Consider the following 18,444-nt stretch of genomic DNA (forward strand, 5'->3'; position numbering starts at 1 on the left):
CCTCTCTTGTTGCGGAGCACAGGCTCCAGATGCGCAGGCTCAGTAGTTGTGGCTCACGGGCCTAGTTGCTCCGCAGCATGTGTGATCCTCCCAGACCAGGACTCGAACCCGTGTCCCCTGCATTAGCAGGCCGGTTCTCAACCACTGTGCCACCAGGGAAGACCCTATGTCATTCTTTTTAAGGTTGTGCCCTGCCCATTCTCTCCTATTTCAGTTTGACCATTAATATGCTTAGTGACCATATGCGAATAGGATTATAATAACTTTAATGCCCACATTACGTCTAAGATCATATAGAGCTAGCAAATGATAATGCCGTAACTTACTTTGATTGTAAAGGAGTTGAGTCTTAGTATAGGAGATCTAAATTTCATCACTTTCTTCATAGACACTAATATATCTGTAGTTAGCAAAAGCAAGTTAAACAATTTGTACCAATTCTTTTCTATACTTCTAAATATTTAGATTAAAAAAACCAGTTCACATGCACTCATAATGTATCATATACATCTTTAGGTCACACTCTTAATGCTGTGTTAAAACTAAGTAGACAGTAAAACAATCATCCATTTCTAGGATCCCTGCTTTGAATAGGCACTATAAAAACTGAACAAAAAGAATGAGATACAAAAATCTATGTGACAGGCTTCCCTGGTGGCGCAGTGGTTGAGAGTCCGCCTGCCGATGCAGGGGACACGGGTTCGTGCCCTGGTCCGGGAAGATCCCACATGCCACAGAGCGGCTGCGCCCGTGAGCCATGGCTGCTGAGCCTGCGCGTCCAGAGCCTGTGCTGCGCAACGGGAGAGGCCACAACAGTGAGAGGCCTGCGTACCGCAAAAAAAAAAAAAAAAAAAAAAACCGTGACAATTGTCTTTTTAAAATTGCAATGTATTTTAATTTGTATAACATAAAATGATATCTATTATAGAAATATGATTAACTGTAATGCACAATGTATATCCCTTCAGAGGCTTGCTTTATGGCAAAGGAAATGTGTTAAAAATATGAGGCATAATTTCTTAGTAAGCCTAGGGATGTAAAAAAAAAAAAAAAAAAAAAAAAAGAAAAGGGATAGGTCATCTAGAGCAAGCTCCAAAAATGGAATAAAATACCCTCTGATTTTTAGCATACTAAAAATCGATGTGTCTTAGAGTAACAATCCTATAACAAATACTTAAGTGTGTTATTTTATGTTAGGATAGTTTTGGCTGTTTAATATTCACTGGTACCCATACCCACCCCAGTCCCCTTCTAAGAAGAAAATAGTCTTCTCAGAGTGCATAGAAACACAGAAAACTGAATTGAGTATTTGTTGGAAGAGATGATAGGAGTTTTTGTGTTCTTCAAATGTACTGTTTAAGAAAAGGCATGGCTTCAGGCTCTACTCCTTATTGTAATTCTACAGACCCTAAAGCCCTGTTGTAATGTATCAGACTACAATATAACTAATTATGCTGATGGAGTTCACAACATAGTAAATGTCTTATTTTCACTCGGCAAGCAGTCTGTTTGCTGAAATAAGTGGAAGAAAATTAAGATGACCAGAGGGTTTTCACCTCTAATGTTATAGCATTTGGGATGAGGACATGGAAGCAATCAGAGCAAGCCCTAGCTTACAAAGATGACCTCAATACTCCTCATTAAAATGCTCACTTCTACTGATTTGAGATGACTGCAGAATAAATAGAATTTACTATTATGTGGAGGCTAAGTCTTCCCTGGAAAGAGTAGTGAAATTACTCTTTTCCCGGCCCACTCAATCGATACCACTACAAGTTTTGCTCATACTTAAGAAACTGCATAAAGATTCATGTTTATCCCATAAAAATATAATGATAAGTCAATTTTATATACTACATCCTGGTCTTCCTCTGATAATTTAGGTTTACACTTTGGATGAGTGGGGTGAATCACCTCCCATTTGTTCATGTAAAAAATAAGGTATCTCTTCTTTTCACCTAATTTTTTTGTGTGTTCTGTGGATCTTTATGAACTTTGATCTTCTCTATATAAATGGAAAGCAGTTCTCTTTCTTTTTGTTACTGTACACTGATTGTTGAGGAGGAAGAAATTTTGTTTTACTCTTCTGGGTTCTCCTGGCAGGTCTAAGAATTAAATTGACGTGAGACAGATTAACAGGAGAAAATCAAACAAGAGTTTAATAACATGTATACACAGGAGAGATCTAGAAAAACTGAGTATCTCAGGAAAATGTCCAGAGCCCTCATCTTAAATACCATCTTTAGCTAAAGACAAAAGAGGATATTGAGGATAGTGATTTTGGACCTCCAAGGGGAGGAATGAAATTCACATGGAGATGGAAAAACAAATTTTTGGTTAAAAAAAAATGTTTACTGGGCCATGCAGAGACAATGGGACAGAATGGACTCTGATCTCTAGGCCCAGTTACCCCCACTACACCTAGCCCATATTTTTTGCAGAGATCTCTGGTGAGAGCTCTATTCTTGGAACCAGCCTTCCATCTAAGTTCCTTAGGTACCTAAGGAGGAGGTAAAAGTTTCTTCCTTTTGGGTCTTGATTGTTTCAGTGTGAAATAATCCACATGCCTGTTGACTGAAGAAACACACAACCTAAAAGTTGCAAGTTATGTTTTATTCAGGAACTTCACTGAGGACTATAGCTTGGGAGATGGCCTCTCAGATAGCTCTGAGGACTTGTTCCAAAGAGGTAAGGGAGAAGCCAGGCTATATAGGAATTTTTGCTGAAAAAAACAAAAACAAAACAAACATGTTGTCGAACATCAAAAGATTACTGCTAATCACATAAAAATAGACATCTCAAGTTAATGATTTTAGTGCTTTTCTATATATGGGAAGGTGCAAGAGTTTGGACTTACTGAAATTACTCCTTAGATAAGCATCTTAACTACCTAGGGCCAGTATCCTCTTTTTCTCCATCCTGAATTCCCCTCAGGGTGCACCATCAGGGGCAACTGCAGTGGCTGATGGCTTGATGGAGGGTGACATTCTGTGTTTACAGGAATGGCAGGCAACATCTTTTTTTTTTTTTTTTTTTACTGAAATGGCAGGCAACATTTTTTTTGTATTCATGCCAAAAAGACATTTTGCGATGGCATATATTACTCCCCTACTGCTTATATTAGATCAGGGAAAAAGTAAATCAGATTCAGGGAAAGAATTTTGCCCATCATGCCCATGGTACTTGATACATTCTTTGGAAACTATTAAAAATCTGTATAGGTAGAAACATAGTTTTCATAGGATTTAACTCCTAAGTGTAATATGTATAATATGTAATTACTTGTCTTTTTTTTTAAACCATTTTAAACCATGTAGTGGGAGAAAGCAAGGAAGAAAAATATAACTATGGTTACCTTAATTTTTTGAAGTCAATACTGGCAGTAATATTCTATAAATTCATGTGGAGGAAATATTCTTTACTCAAAAACCCTATTAGAATTGGAGCCTCCCTATTAGAGGAAAGAATATCAAAACGCAGGAAGCCACTCAATCCACCATGTTCATTTGGGACAAAAGTCTTGTTTAGATCACATAACATGTGAAAAGGCATTGCAAATTCAAGATTATATATATGAGAAAAGACAGAAGTGTCATAAGATGCCATTGGGGTAATTTTATAAACTTTAATTTTTGTTGTGGTAAAATTATATATAACATCAAGTTTGTTCCTTTATGCCTAGCTTATTTTATTTAACATAATTGTCTTCAAGGTTAATCCATGTTGTAGCACATGTCAGAATTTCATCCTTTTTAAGGCTGAAAAATATTCCATTGTATATGTAGAGCACATTTTGTTTATCCATTTATCTGTCAATAGACATTTAGGTTGTTTCTACCTTTTGGCTACTGCTAATAATGTTGCTATGAAAATGGGTGTATAGCTAGCTATCCTAGTCCCTGATTTCAATTATTTTGGGTATATACACAAAAGTGGAATTACTGAATCATATAATAATTCAACTCAATTTTGAGTACCTGCTATAACTGACAATAAAATGATCCCATTTTCTGTTCTGGGATAATTATCAGTTATTTTCATAAAATTGAGTATATGGTTTAAGGCTACAAATTTAACTATATTAATATGTTAAAAGGAGAGAAAGGTGAACCTTTCAAGGCAAATATGTATTTACACGAGGCCAAGCTCAGAAAACTATTATCTGTTAATTTCATAATGATACAGTGAAAATGATTAATACTTAGCCCTTACAATGTGGGTATTGGTGAGATGTTTGTGGTGACCCAGTGAGGGTTAGACCAACCCCTCACCCAAAATTGGTTTGAAAGTCAAGTCTGATGATGCCACACACACATCAAGAATATGAAAAGGTTTATTGCTCAAATGAAGAGATTTTGCGGGGAGGGCAAGACTGGTACCCAAACTGGTCAGGAATGTCTTGAGCAAAGAGGTTGGGGTTGGATTAGGGGTTTTTATTGTGGTCAGCAGATGAAGCTGGGCAAGTTTCCAGCTCTTCGGTCAGGGCTTTAGCAATTTGTATTTCCATGTGCACCAAGGGAGGAGGTGGGGCTTTCCTATCTTACCCAAATATGGGTCTAGAGGGCAAGGGACAGAGGAGTGACCTAAAATTTGTCAGCAGTCAGACATCAAAAATGGTGTCAGGCTCTCTACTACAGTAGCACTTGTGATTAGGACTGAGAGCATCTATTTTCTCTCCCTAGTTCCAAAATTTATTGGCTATGTGATATTAAAAACCTGATTAACCTAATTGTGATATTTAAGACAATTCTAAAACGACATTTTAAGTTAAAGGTCTTAGAATCTTTTGAGGTATTACAAGAGTTGATCGCAGGTAGTCTGTGCCCCAGAATCCATGTGCTTAAGCCTTTCATGTGCTGTCTCATAGTACCATCCTTCTCAAACATCATCGGTGACTCAGGCCTGGCTCACACTCCATCCCTTACTATGTGATCTTGAACAGCACCCATAGCCTTTTTGTTCCTCAGCTTCTGTATCTGTAAAATGAAGCAGTAAGTCCCTACCTGATCAAGTTATCGTGAGTATTAAATGAGTTAATATATGTAAAACACTTGGAACAGTGTCTGGCATGTAGTAAGCAACTTACAAGTGCTAGCTTCTTATTTGTAGTGAGGTGAAGAAAAAAAGAATCCCTTTTTATGAGATATCTTCTTCAAAAGAAAGTAAATATTTGTATTTATAATTTCTCACAAAAGCAGTTCTTGAGTTCAATTTATCTGTATTTCCTTAATATCTTATTTTATAATGCATTTAATTAAACTTAACTCAGAGTAAAAGTTAAGAACTTTATCTGCCATCTTAGAGCATCTTTTATATTTTTTCTGGAAGTAAATAAATCATCAAAGAGATCCTATTGGTTCTCTTTATAAATATCACTCATTATCCCACCCCTTGTTGTTCTGAAGTTGACAGCAGGTTCTTTAAACCTTGCAGATCTCTGTCAAAGTAATAATTACAGGCAAACTGCTTCAATAGTAATTTCAACTCATAGAAGTCCTGGGCCTACTTTTTAAAATGTGAATAACAGGTATTTGCCTTGGAGTTACCTACATTTGTGTCATAACCGGTTCTATCACTTTAGTGTCATTGACACAAATTTCCTTTATTTCAAAACACAGATAGGCATTTTCACATTGTAGCAGTCAACACAAGGTTTCCTCCAAGCTTTGAATTTTGTTTTGGGGAGGTGGTTGGACAGTGTAGGGGGGGCACAATTTGCCACCCCAAAATGTCTCTTTGGCATGCGATTGGTTCAAGCTGAAAATAATCTAGATCCAAAAGACTCAGAAAGAAACTTTGACCTTCCCCTTAGCTGCCTGAAAGAATAAAGAGCTCCCTGATTAGAGGTATCACCAGAGATATCTGCAGAGAGTAGGGGCTACTCATAGTGGGGGAAGCTCAGCAGGGCCTAGAAATCAGTCTACTCAGTATTCCATTGTCTTTGCATGACCCAATAATTATTTGTTTACCAAAATACTTGCTTTTCCATCTCCATTTGGATTTCCTTCCTCTCCTTTGAAGTCCCAAACCACTATCTCCAACATTCTCTTTAGTCTTTAGCTGAAGATGGTATTTAAGTGAGGGCTTCAACCATTTTGGTGAGTTACTCAGTTTTCTTGGGTCTTTCCCATGTCTACATGTTATTAAACTTTTATTTGATTTTCTCCTCTCAATCTAGCTCGTGTCAATTTCATTCTTAGACCAGCAAGAAGAATCTAGAAGGGTAGAGGAAAATGTACTTCTCCCCAACAACTGTATATTGGTGACTCCCTTTCCTCCCATTGGTATTTACCTATTACTAAAGATAATCCTTGCTTGAGTTCAGAAATGCAAAGAAGATACAGTAGACCTCTGAGCACTAAAAGACATATAAGTTTGTGTTGGGCTGCACCCAGCAGGCCTAGAAAGGCTGTACTTGCCCAGCCTTAAGACTGAAGAAAGAGCCCTGAGTCAGTGACAGCCACCACAGTGGTTTAACGGAGAGGGGGATCTTACATGTCTTGGAGCAAAGTCCTGGAGCAACACCCCAATCTTGTTCCACAGAAGGCGAGCAGGACATGGCAGCAGTCTCCCCTCCCTGGGGGAAGAGAAGATTGCCAGTTATAGGGGGAATTGATATCTGTTTGGCTCATGGGTTACCAGGGAAACTAGCAGAGGGGCACACCACTCAACGCCCCTGTGATAAGAACAATCACTAGCTGGGGTCTGGGGCAAGTATGTAGGAAGGCCAGTCATGTGAGTAGGGTGTGGGTGAAGCAGGCACTGGTCAAGCATTGGGTATAGAGAGAGCAAGAGAGTGGCTGCCTTGAGTAGCCTGACCATACAGTTTGGTCATTAGAATTACAGTTACAGATCAACTACCTCATGTGCTTATGAAAACCCTCACTGACAGGTGTTATGTGATACATGAGGTCTCTGTTTAGTCTTCAAAGTTTCTTGAAAGCCCTTTCTCTCTCCTGTAACAATCCAACTAAAATAAAGTTGTAATCTTGGTGAGATCCTTTTACCTGTCTTCACTTGACTCCACATCTTTAAACTGGGTCCGTCCGGAAATGTCAGTTAGGAAACTCTTGAGGAGACTTCACTTCTCCTATCAGCATGCAGAGAGAGAATTTTGACTGAAAGTGAACCTGTTTGTAGACAGAATAGAGGAATTCTCTTTATTTATTTATTTTTAGATGTGGGGGGTAGGAGTTTAGTAATTTATTTATTTATTTTTGCTGTGTTGGGTCTTCGTTTCTGTGCAAGGGCTCTCTCTAGTTGTGGCAAGCGGGGGCCACTCTTCATCGCGGTACGCGGGCCTCTCGCTATCGCGGACTCTCTTGTTGCGGAGCACAAGCTCCAGACGCGCAGGCTCAGTAGTTGTGGCTCACGGGCCTAGTTGCTCTGCGGCGTGTGGGATCCTCCCAGACCAGGGCTCGAACCCGTGTCCCCTGCATTAGCAGGCAGATTCTCAACCACTGTGCCACCAGGGAAGCCCCGCTTTATTTATTTATTTATTTTAATTCCAGTATTACTTTAGGAACCAGAAAAAAAAAAATGCTAACTGTGGGCCTTCATGTTTTCACTCAACAATGGCTCATTCTAAGTTTACTGAGCATCAACCCAGACTAGCCCTCTGTAGACAGAAGAGAAAAATGTCGCCTGCTATTCCAGTAAACAAAGAATATTGCCCTCCATCAAGTCCTCAGCCACTGCAGCCACCCCTGATGGTGCACCCTGAGGGAAATTCAGGATGGAGAAAAACAGGATACTGGCCTTAGATAGTTAAACTGCTTATCTAAGGAATAATTTCAATAAGCCCAGACTCTTGCATCTTCCCATACGAGAAAAGCACTAAACTCATTAACTTGAGATCTCTGTTTTTTGTGATTAGCAATAATCTTTTGATGTTCAACTACATGTTTTTGTTTTTGATTATTCCAAGCAAAAACTTCTATATACTCCTCTCTTGCCTCTTTGGAGCAGTTCCTCAGAGCTATCTGAGTGGCTGATTCCTGGGCTATTGTCCTCAGTAAGGTACCCAGATAAAACATAACTCTTAGCTTTTAGGTTGTGCATATTTTTTGTTTTTTGTTTTTCCAGTAGGCATATCTTATTCTGTACATCTGCTTGTATAATATATTATCCTAAGTAGAGATGTGAAAAATTAGAAAAGTTCCCAAATGGTTAGTATTGTAATTGTTAAATGTAATGTATAAATACATTTCAGAAACATGCATTTGCATATTTCCACATCAACTCTGAAGAATATTTTTATTTTGAATATAATACCTACATGGAAATTTATAATATTCTCAAAGCTCCTAAAATTTGAAAGTGACTAAGGATTGGTGAGAAAAATTCCAAATATAATAATGCTCACATATTCAGTGACGGGAGCATAGCCTACCCTTAGTGGCAAAAATACACATTTATGACTCTTTCATGTTTGCCTGCAGAATTTCTGTATCTTAGAAACAAAGGTTCCCAAAGGATCACCTGGACAGTGTTCCAGAATTGCTGATTCCAAAGGTTATTGACAGTGATTCATTAATCCATGATACAGGGATTGGGAAGTTTGTAAATTAACCTTCCCAAGAGATAATGATGATCATTCAGATCTGGAACTGCAAGTCTAAAAAACATACTCAAGTTAAACGTAAAAAGTGTGGTGATGAACATTTCTCAAAGTGCTTTAACATGTGCTCATTATTCAGTCCACGCTGATATGGTTATACACCAAAATCGGAGCTAACTTTCTTGTGTACTTCAGCTTTACTTTCTGCATCCAAAACATGGAATATGTGATTGGGCATATTTACTTGGCCATGACTCTCCCATTTACACTTGTCTTGAAGAGCAAATGAAAAAGCTTTGAATAGTATCTGTGTTCTTTTGGATCAGTCTTTCATACACACACATGCACATAAACAGATATATGTCCACAAATGCAGGCACACACAGGTGTGCGTTTGTGCATATATGTGTATCTACTCAGAGAGAAAAAAATCTTCATTTCAGAATGAATGAAAGATTGATTACTCAAAAATATTTATTTATGAAAAAACATTGGTCTAGGAACTCTAGGGATAAAGTAAGGTATAAGAAATACAGATGGCAAGACTATCAACTTAAATATATGTTAAGAATATCAGTTTAGTAATCAGCTTAAATATCAATTTATTAATCAGCTTAAAATCTCCTCTGTAAGTGCTAAATATTTGGTAGAGTTAACATGTATTGCAACTAAGAGAAAGAAGAAAACTTGCTATGGACAAATAGGTGAGGCTTTTAAATGGCATTTTAATTTATATCTTAAAAATAGCCAAGGTTTTGTCTGAAACTGGAAACGTTTTTAGAGATTCACAAGTTGAGAGGCACAAAAATAGGAAATTCAAATCATTGTTGAGGAGCTTGTACAAACAGTTGGGTTGAAGCAACGCTTCAACTTGTAAAACAGTTGGGTAATCTGAGGAGGAAAAAATGGAAAGGTAATCTGAGTCCAGACTCAGAAAAGAATTGGCTTGATAAATGATTGGTAAAGGGGCTGAGAACAGCACATTTTAATAATTTTAAAGGGGAATTAGAGAGAGCAACATTTGAAGGAAAGCAAATGTGAGACATAGTACTTAGCCATAGTAGTGAAGGAGGAGTCAGGAGACATGCGGGCTTGGAATATGGATTATTAGGAGCATGTTTTCTGTTATCTTTCAAGCATGTTACTTTTCTTTTTTACCAACTATAATCATTAAGCTTTTTTTCTTGTAAGCCCTTAAAAGTTCTGTAAAAAGGCAACAGTCACTCAGACTAACAGTGGGTCCCAGTGATCTGTGGTGCCACATTTTAGCAATAATTACTCAGGGAAGTTAGTATATGAGAATCTCTACCAAGTATCATAGCTAAGGCTGATAGAGAGAACTGGAAAGCAAGAGTATACAACTGGGGAAATGATCAAATTTTAATCTGAGAAAATAAAAAGATAAGGCATAAGTGTCTATAATAACACTACCTACATTTGAGTGATTACTGTATGCCTTCACTATTCAGTTTTGTACTTGTGGTTGCCTTTAATCCTCACAAAAAAGTATAAATTAAGATAATATACTTATCCTTCATTTTAGAGGTAAGAAAAACCTATGTTTACAAGGGTTAAGTAATCTGCCTGGCATCTTAGTCTGTTCATGCTACTGTAACAAGATACCATAGACTGTTTGGCTTATAAACAAGAGACATTTATTTCTCATAGTTCTGGAGGCTGGGAAGTGCAAGATCAAGGCATCAGCAGTTTCAGTGTCTGGTATGGAAACTTCCTGGTTCATAGACAATGGTCTTCTCACATGGTGGATAAGACAAGAAAGCTCTCACCGGTGACTAATCTCATTTATGGGTGTTCCATTCTCATGACCTAATCACCTCCCAGTACTATCACATTGTGGATTGGGCTTCAGCACAAGAATTGGGATATACAAACAGTCTATATCACTGGGGTTTACAAATTTCCTAAGAGGCCAGGTTGGGATATGAACAGAAGCAGTCTGATCACAGATCTACTCTCTTAACTATTAAACCATAAGAAAAACATGAGGGGCTCTCATTGTTTGTCATGTATAGGTCATGGTTTTGGAAATCTTTCTTATTGACCTCTGAGGAAAGTGTAAATGTACTGTTTCAGTTATAGACAGATGGAACTATCATCAAAATTCAAGATGCATCTTAGGATCAATTGTGAAGATGTACACTCTCTCTGCTTTCAATAACTCAATATCTCAAGTTATAAAATACTGGTGCATCTTAATCTTTGTAGAACTATGCTAGAAATTGTTATAATGAAGTACAAAAATTCCATTCATTTACAGTTTTTCACATTAGAGAATGCAACATCATTCTTCTAGATTTGCGCTCTTCGTATCAGTGATTTCCTGGGAGAAACGCTGACACCATTACAGCTCACAGTTAGGAATGTTTGAATTATACAAATCTTATCTTTGCCAAAGGGTATTTAAATGATTGGCTTAATCACACACATAATTATGCTTTTATGAATTTTCCTTTCTATTAAGAAAGGATATTTAAGAATAAATATTTGAATTAATATTAAAATCTCTGGAACCATAAAGTAAGAAATATGGTTGCTTATACAAGGTGGGAGAGTAGGATGACTGACAGAGGGGAAGGATTACTCTGTGTATAGTTTTTATATAATTTTTACCTTTGAATTATAAATATATTACCTAGTTATAGAGTACTTAATTAAAATAAATGTTACCTATCTTTCTTCTATGCATAATTTGGGGGGTATAAGAATCTGCATATACTTTTGGGAGTGTTATACCCATGTATACATCAACTTGCCTGTTTTACAGGGAGTGAGGGGCTATCAATCTTCTGCATGGCAGTTGTGGTAGTTAGTGTTGTTTTAACATTTCTGACTCTTCCCTTTCTGGGTACATTGTAGGACTACAATTCTACACCTTCTTTAAGCCAAATATGGTCTTGTGACTTTCTTTGTATAATGAAATATGAGAGATTTCAGAGGGCATAGCTATCTGGGAAGATACTGTGAATAGCTGGTACATGATGTGCCATGTTCTTTATCCATGGTCATGATGCCCAGCAATATTACACGTGGTGGAAAATCTATCATCTTGTGTCCCTAAGAGAGGACCTGTAGTGAGAACTGCCACTTACCTGAGATTGCCTGTACCGTGAAAAATAAGTTGTTTTCAAGCTAGTGAGATTGTTCAGGTAGATTGCATGCAACATTATCTAACCTGACTGAAAGAGCAGTTTTTCAAGTATTTAAAGATGGTTATAAAAACTAATCTTAATTTTCTCTTCCCTAGGTTAAATAATTCCAATACCTTCAACATTTCCAGGTTTGACATATTATCCAAACTGATAATGTTTCCTACCTTAGTGGCAACAAAATCTTTGAATCTCCAAACATTCCTGGATGGTTTACACCCAATCCGTTTGAAATTTTCTTCTTTGGATTTCTAATCGTTACTCATAGGCTCTGTTCAAGTTCAGTGTATTTCACTTATGAACACTTTTACATGGAGGGCAGAAGGTGATTCATAAAATGTGACTGTCAAGAGGTAACTTTTTCCTGCAATGAGTGTTCATAAACTCAACTATATATTATTGTTTTACAGATCTTAGGGATTAGTCATTTCATTGGTAAGTGCACCAATCCTGAAACAAAAACATAAACTATTTGAAACTTTCCATAATGAAATTTTTTGTTTTATACTCTGCAGCTTGAGTCATCACTATGAATATAAAGCACATTAAAAACTAAAAGAATCATAGACAAGTTGTGGGGTTACAAATGAATCAGATTGGACTCCCAGTAATATTCATAATAATCAATAACTTTGAAGTAGCTCCTTCACTTTCTTTTTTAATTAAAATCTTTAAAAATTGAAAATTGACCTTATTTGTGCTTTCAAACTTGGATACTTTAGTGAACTTCCAGGAAGCTCTTGAGGGACAGCCTGGATTCCACTGAGGAGACTGAACAAAATTAGTTTCCACTCTAGACTCGGACCTGACGTGAATGGAATAAAAAGAAATATTTCAGAAAAGTTAAAGTATTTCTTCATCATCCTGTAAAGGACGTCTTCAACTAAGAATTTTGTCTAATTTTTACTAGAGATATACAGATGTGACCAGATGTATATTTTGTATCTCTAAGCCCCTCAAACATAAAATTCTATGAATATAGGATAATGTGTTGAACATATATTCTGAAGTCAATTGCCATGGAATTTGGAGTGAAAATGTGGTTCTCTGGCCAACAGATTCAAACAGAAGAATTTTACTGTTTTTTGATTCTGAAGACAGATGGGGTATGGAGAGTGAATGTGTTTTCTATGAATTATAGTACAGAGATGGTGAGTGCAGAGAGCAAAGGAATATCAAATGTTTCTAACGGGCTACACTTTAGGTGTTCTTCAGAGAAGAATAAGCTAAACACATCAGAATGACTACTCCCAAATATGGTGACAATAGATTAATTCTTTATTCATTTATCAAACGTAAATTAACTTTGTATGAAGGAGGAAAAATCAAACCATTCCTTCCCGTATAGAATTTTAGCGTAACATGCTCCTCAGTCAGTGTGGCTTGGTATCTGGTTTACACACTTTCCTCCCTCAGCCCCCGCGGGGAACCCCATGAGGAACCAGTCTTGGAAAAAATGATTCTTCCATATCTTCTGACTCTAGATGTAAGCACAATACGTAGGCATAACAACATGTTTCTACTCCCCATCACCATGACCGTGTAACAGGAGAACAGATCACAAGGAGGTAGGAAGGGGTACAAAAATTAATATAAACTTGTATATAATAAAGATTATGTAAAAAGTTATTTTTCCTCCACACCCACATGTAAGCTCAAATGATATGTATTATTATATCAGCATAATTCCACTGTTAAACATCTACCAAAGTGACAGGGTAAAATCTCCTTTACCAGATGGTTTAAAATTTTTTGAGAATAGTTTTCAGTTTATTTTCCTAAAATTATTGAGGAAAAATAGGTCAGTATATTAAAATATGCAAAGGAACAGGAACTTTATTTAGTTGAGGGCATAATAGGGAAATCATTTGTTTTGTAAATAGTAATGAGGGTAACTGACTAATGAAATGATCATGAATTTACATCTGTACTTAATCAGTATACTTAAACTTTAAAAAATTGTTGACTTAGAGATTAAAGGAATCTGGCTGTAATATTAGTTCTGATATAAAGTAGTTTTCTGTTTTCATTTTTTCCTTACATTGGGGAATTTTTAGAATTATGGCAGGAATATTGGTCAGGTGACCAAAGTGTATGGTGAAAAGATTAGGACATTTTGTCTTCTATCTGTTTTTGAGTTGTCCCTTGTAAATAAACTAGCAAATTACAAAGGAATAAGATTGTTTGTAGGACATCTGCCCTGGGGCAATAAATTGCAGAAATGGTAGCTAAACATGTGCCATCTGTGAAGGAGTCTGCCCAGCAGAATCAGCAGTGTTGCATTTAATAAACATCCAGTAGCTTTGGGAGTTTCTCTTTGCAGGCATGTTACATAAAAAAGGGTTGCTGAATTGCTACAGTTTTAAGATTCTGATTGACCTCACTTGCTGCACCATGGATCATTATTTTACTTATAATATGAAGAAAGATTTAGTCATTTATCTTGCTAGAAAAAGGTCTGTTTATTCACAAACAGATGGTAGCACAAGGTTACTATACATTGGATGACATGTTTATTAGTTTAATAAATAACAATAAGATATGCCAAGCAGATTTTTGTCCTGTGCCACACAAAAGAAAAGCAACAACTAATATGTCCATAAGATGAAAATACTTGGTTATTCAGAATAAATCCCTCAAATGCTGAATAATTTTCTAATTAATGATTTTTATTAATTCTCAGCAATATGATTTGTATATGTTTAAAAATATTGGATACAAAACATGGTCAAACATGATTTTTAAATTCTGTATATAATTTAATCTCAATGCATTTCTTCTTAAGAGATTATAAACGGGCAAAATGAATTCATATGTAAATACCTTGCAGATACAGTAGAAATGTAGGCATTTGATTTTATATTATCTTTGGCCAAACAACTTAATGGCCAGACTGTAAAGTTACTTATTTACTTTGTAATTGATAAACATCTTGGTATAAATATTGAGCTTATGCAAATATTTTCTTTCTATTCAAATTTTGCCCACTGATTTTGTTTTTTTAATTTAAAATTTTAAATAAAAATGTTACATATTCAAGGTTTACAACATGATTTCATATACATATACTCAGTAAAATACTTAGTAGTCTAACATATTTTCTTTTCATAGTTACCAACTTTTTTGTGTGTATGATAATACTTGAATCCTTTTCTCTCAGGAAATTTCCACTATTCACTACAGTATTATTAACTGTAGTCATCATATTGTACCTTGGCTGCTAGACTTTTTCATCCCCACTGATTTTAGCATCCCTTGGTTGACTGTGTCTGGAAAATTCATTACTGTGATGTTCGCTTAATAGTGATCTTGGATTTTCTGAAGTCCTACATATGTTAATATACATTTTTCTTTAATGAGCTATTTCTTCTTCTTATATTGATTGAGTTATTCATATCTATACATACTCATGAATGTTTATCTTATGTTTTATAATCCAATACTATCATTAAAATTTTTTTGGCTCAAACCGTACCAGTTTTGGCCTCAGAATACTTCTTAAGGTTGATTCTTGTTTCTCTTTGACCTGCTACTATCTTTTTTTTTTTTTTTCACTCACTTATTTCCTGGAACCATTAAATACTTCAGGTTTATCTAGTATTTTAAAGTAGTTTTTGATCTTCTAAATACAACAGGGAAAAGAGAACAGCTATTCAATATTAGTTTTTTTATCAATATAGGAATATGACCTAACAAAATGGAAGTTTCATCTTCTTTAGGTGTAATGGTAACCAGATACAGTTAACATCCATGAGGTTAAGTAATGAAAGATTCAAGGAGAATCAAGTAAAGTAGTAGAAGAATAATTCAGAGAGTGAAAATAGAAAATAGTTATGTAGCTAACCCAGTAATGACTTGGTGGTATATTTTCATTCTTATGTCAAATATTTGTTAATTAACTTCCATGAATATGTATGGATCACCTACTATATTTAAAACATTGTTTTCATCTCTGGGCTATTGTAAATAGAGCTGCAATGAACATTTTGGTACATGACTCTTTTTGAGTTACGGTTTTCTCAGGGTACATGCCCAGTAGTGGGATTGCTGGGTCATATGGTAGTTCTATTTGTAGTTTTTTAAGGAACCTCCATACTGTTCTCCATAGTGGCTGTACCAATTCACATTCCCACCAGCAGTGCAAGAGTGTTCCCTTTTCTCCACACCCTCTCCAGCATTTATTGTTTCTAGATTTCTTGATGATGGCCATTCTGACTGGTGTGAGATGATATCTCATTGTAGTTTTGATTTGCATTTCTCTAATGATTAATGATGTTGAGCATTCTTTCATGTATTTGTTGGCAATCTGTATATCTTCTTTGGAGAAATGTCTATTTAGGTCTTCTGCCCATTTTTGGATTGGGTTGTTTTTTTGTTATTGAGCTGTATGAGCTACTTATAAATTTTGGAGATTAATCCTTTGTCAGTTGCTCCATTTGCAAATATTTTCTCCCGTTCTGAGGGTTGTCTTTTGGTCATGTTTATGGTTTCCTTTGCTATGCAAAAGCTTTTAAGTTTCATTAGGTCCCATTTGTTTATTTTTGTTTTTATTTCCATTTCTCTAGGAGGTGGGTCCAAAAGGATCTTGCTGTGATTTATGTCATAGAGTGTTCTGCCTATGTTTTCCTCTAATAGTTTGATAGTTTTTGGCCTTACATTTAGGTCTTTAATCCATTTTTGAGCTTATTTTTGTGTATGGTGTTAGGGAGATAAAGAAGATATGACACATATATACAGTGGAATATTACTCAGCCATAAAAAGTAATGAAATTGAGCTATTTGTAATGAGGTGGATAGACCTAGAGTCTGTCATACAGAGTGAAGTAAGTCAGAAAGACAAATACCGTATGCTAACACATATATATGGAATTTAATAAAAAAAAAAAAGTCATGAAGAACCTAGGGTAAGACAGGAAGAAAGACACAGACCTACTAGAGAATGGACTTGAGGATATGGGGAGGGGGAAGGGTAAGCTGTGACAAAGTGAGAGAGAGGCATGGACATATATACACTACCAAACGTAAAATAGATAGCTAGTGGGAAGCAGCCGCATAGCACAAGGAGATCAGCTCGGTGCTTAGTGACCACCTAGAGGGGTGGGATAGGGAGGGTGGGAGGGAGAGAGATGCAAGAGGGAAGAGATATGGGAACATATATATATGTATAACTGATTCACTTTGTTATAAAGCAGAAATTAACACACCATTGTAAAGCAATTATACTCCAATAAAGATGTAAAAAAAAAAAACCAAAAAACCCCACATTGTATTGCAAATAAATAAGAAATCTGTGAAACTCATCATTTTAACATGGTATTACTGTGAATAGAAATTAAGCATGAACACAGAAGTGAAGAATCTTCAAGGGCATGTAACAAAAACAAAAATAATGTGCCATAAGAGAATTAGAAAGTCATATAACAGTTCAGAGGAAATAGAGTTCTCCTCCAATTGGGAGGTATCAGGGAAGATGATTAAGGCAGATGAACATTATGAATAAAGAGGAAGTCCTTCATAATGCAATGACTACTGGCAGATGCTGGGGAAATAGTGGTAGAAAATGCTGAGAGGTTCACAGATTTTGCAGGCAGATCATCTCCATAACAGGCTAAAATATCAGACTGGGACTGTAGTATAGAAGACTTTTAAAATGAAGCTGTGCCATTTTGATTTAGCTTGGTGGGCAACAGGAAAATATTGAATGTTTTTTAGCACTAAGTGTCATGATTGAAGTTTTCTGTGAAAATAATCAGGCATTGATGTGAGAGATGAATTGTTTAAATGTTGTTGGGGATTCTAGGAAGATGTCAGAATGAGTGAAAGGTAAAGACCTTTCCTGTTTCCATTTATTTAAGAATCATTTCTTGTTTATCCACTGAATGCTGAAAACAAATATAATGCATATGACATCATCTGTATCACCAAGGAATTTGGTATAAGAAACTAAAAGTAAATACATGGTTATAATAATAGAAGTATGCTGAGAATGATACACTCCATCATGAAAAGTGAACAAGGATACCTGACCTAGGTTGGAAGGGAGTTGAGAGAAAGTCTTACTGCATTGAGATTTGATAGTAGTTTTGGAGTTGAAGTGGACCATGTGGGGAGAGTGCATTCCCTCCAGAAGGAAAAGGCAAGAAAGTAACTGAGACTGTGACATATATGGGGAAATTGCAATTTGAGGTCTATGGCTAGAGTTTTGGAGACAAGAGATAGAAATGAGTTTTAAAGTTAGCAAAGCCATGGAGAATCTTAAGAACTATATACTTTTTCCTGTGGCATATTAAGAAAAAAATTTAGGGGAACCCATTTGAGCCCACTGTGGAGCAGGTAGTCAAGCAAGAGGTTGGATGTCTTATCTCTGAGCCCCTTCGAATACACTGGGTCTCTGTACTTATTTTTCCTTTGAGGCATAAAATTTTGTTTGCAGTACTTATTGTTGCTACAGAGTTTCTAAACTACCGTGCAATAATGAGAAGCTACTGGGAGTAAGTAAGCATAAGGGTAAGAGTAAAATAATTGATAGATCTATTGGTACTTGAACACCTGAACAGAAACTGCAAAATGAGAGGGAAGAAAAACTGTGCTCCACATGGTAACTTACACTAGTATTCAGGGAAATAACAGTTAAAAACAAACAAAAAAACTACATTTTTTTCTACTGAACCAGTTAAAATGAAAAAAGTAATCAACAATATTGACTTTCATGTAAGG

Source organism: Hyperoodon ampullatus, assembly GCF_949752795.1.
Source record: "Hyperoodon ampullatus genome assembly, chromosome: 16".
NCBI lineage: Eukaryota > Metazoa > Chordata > Mammalia > Artiodactyla > Ziphiidae > Hyperoodon > Hyperoodon ampullatus.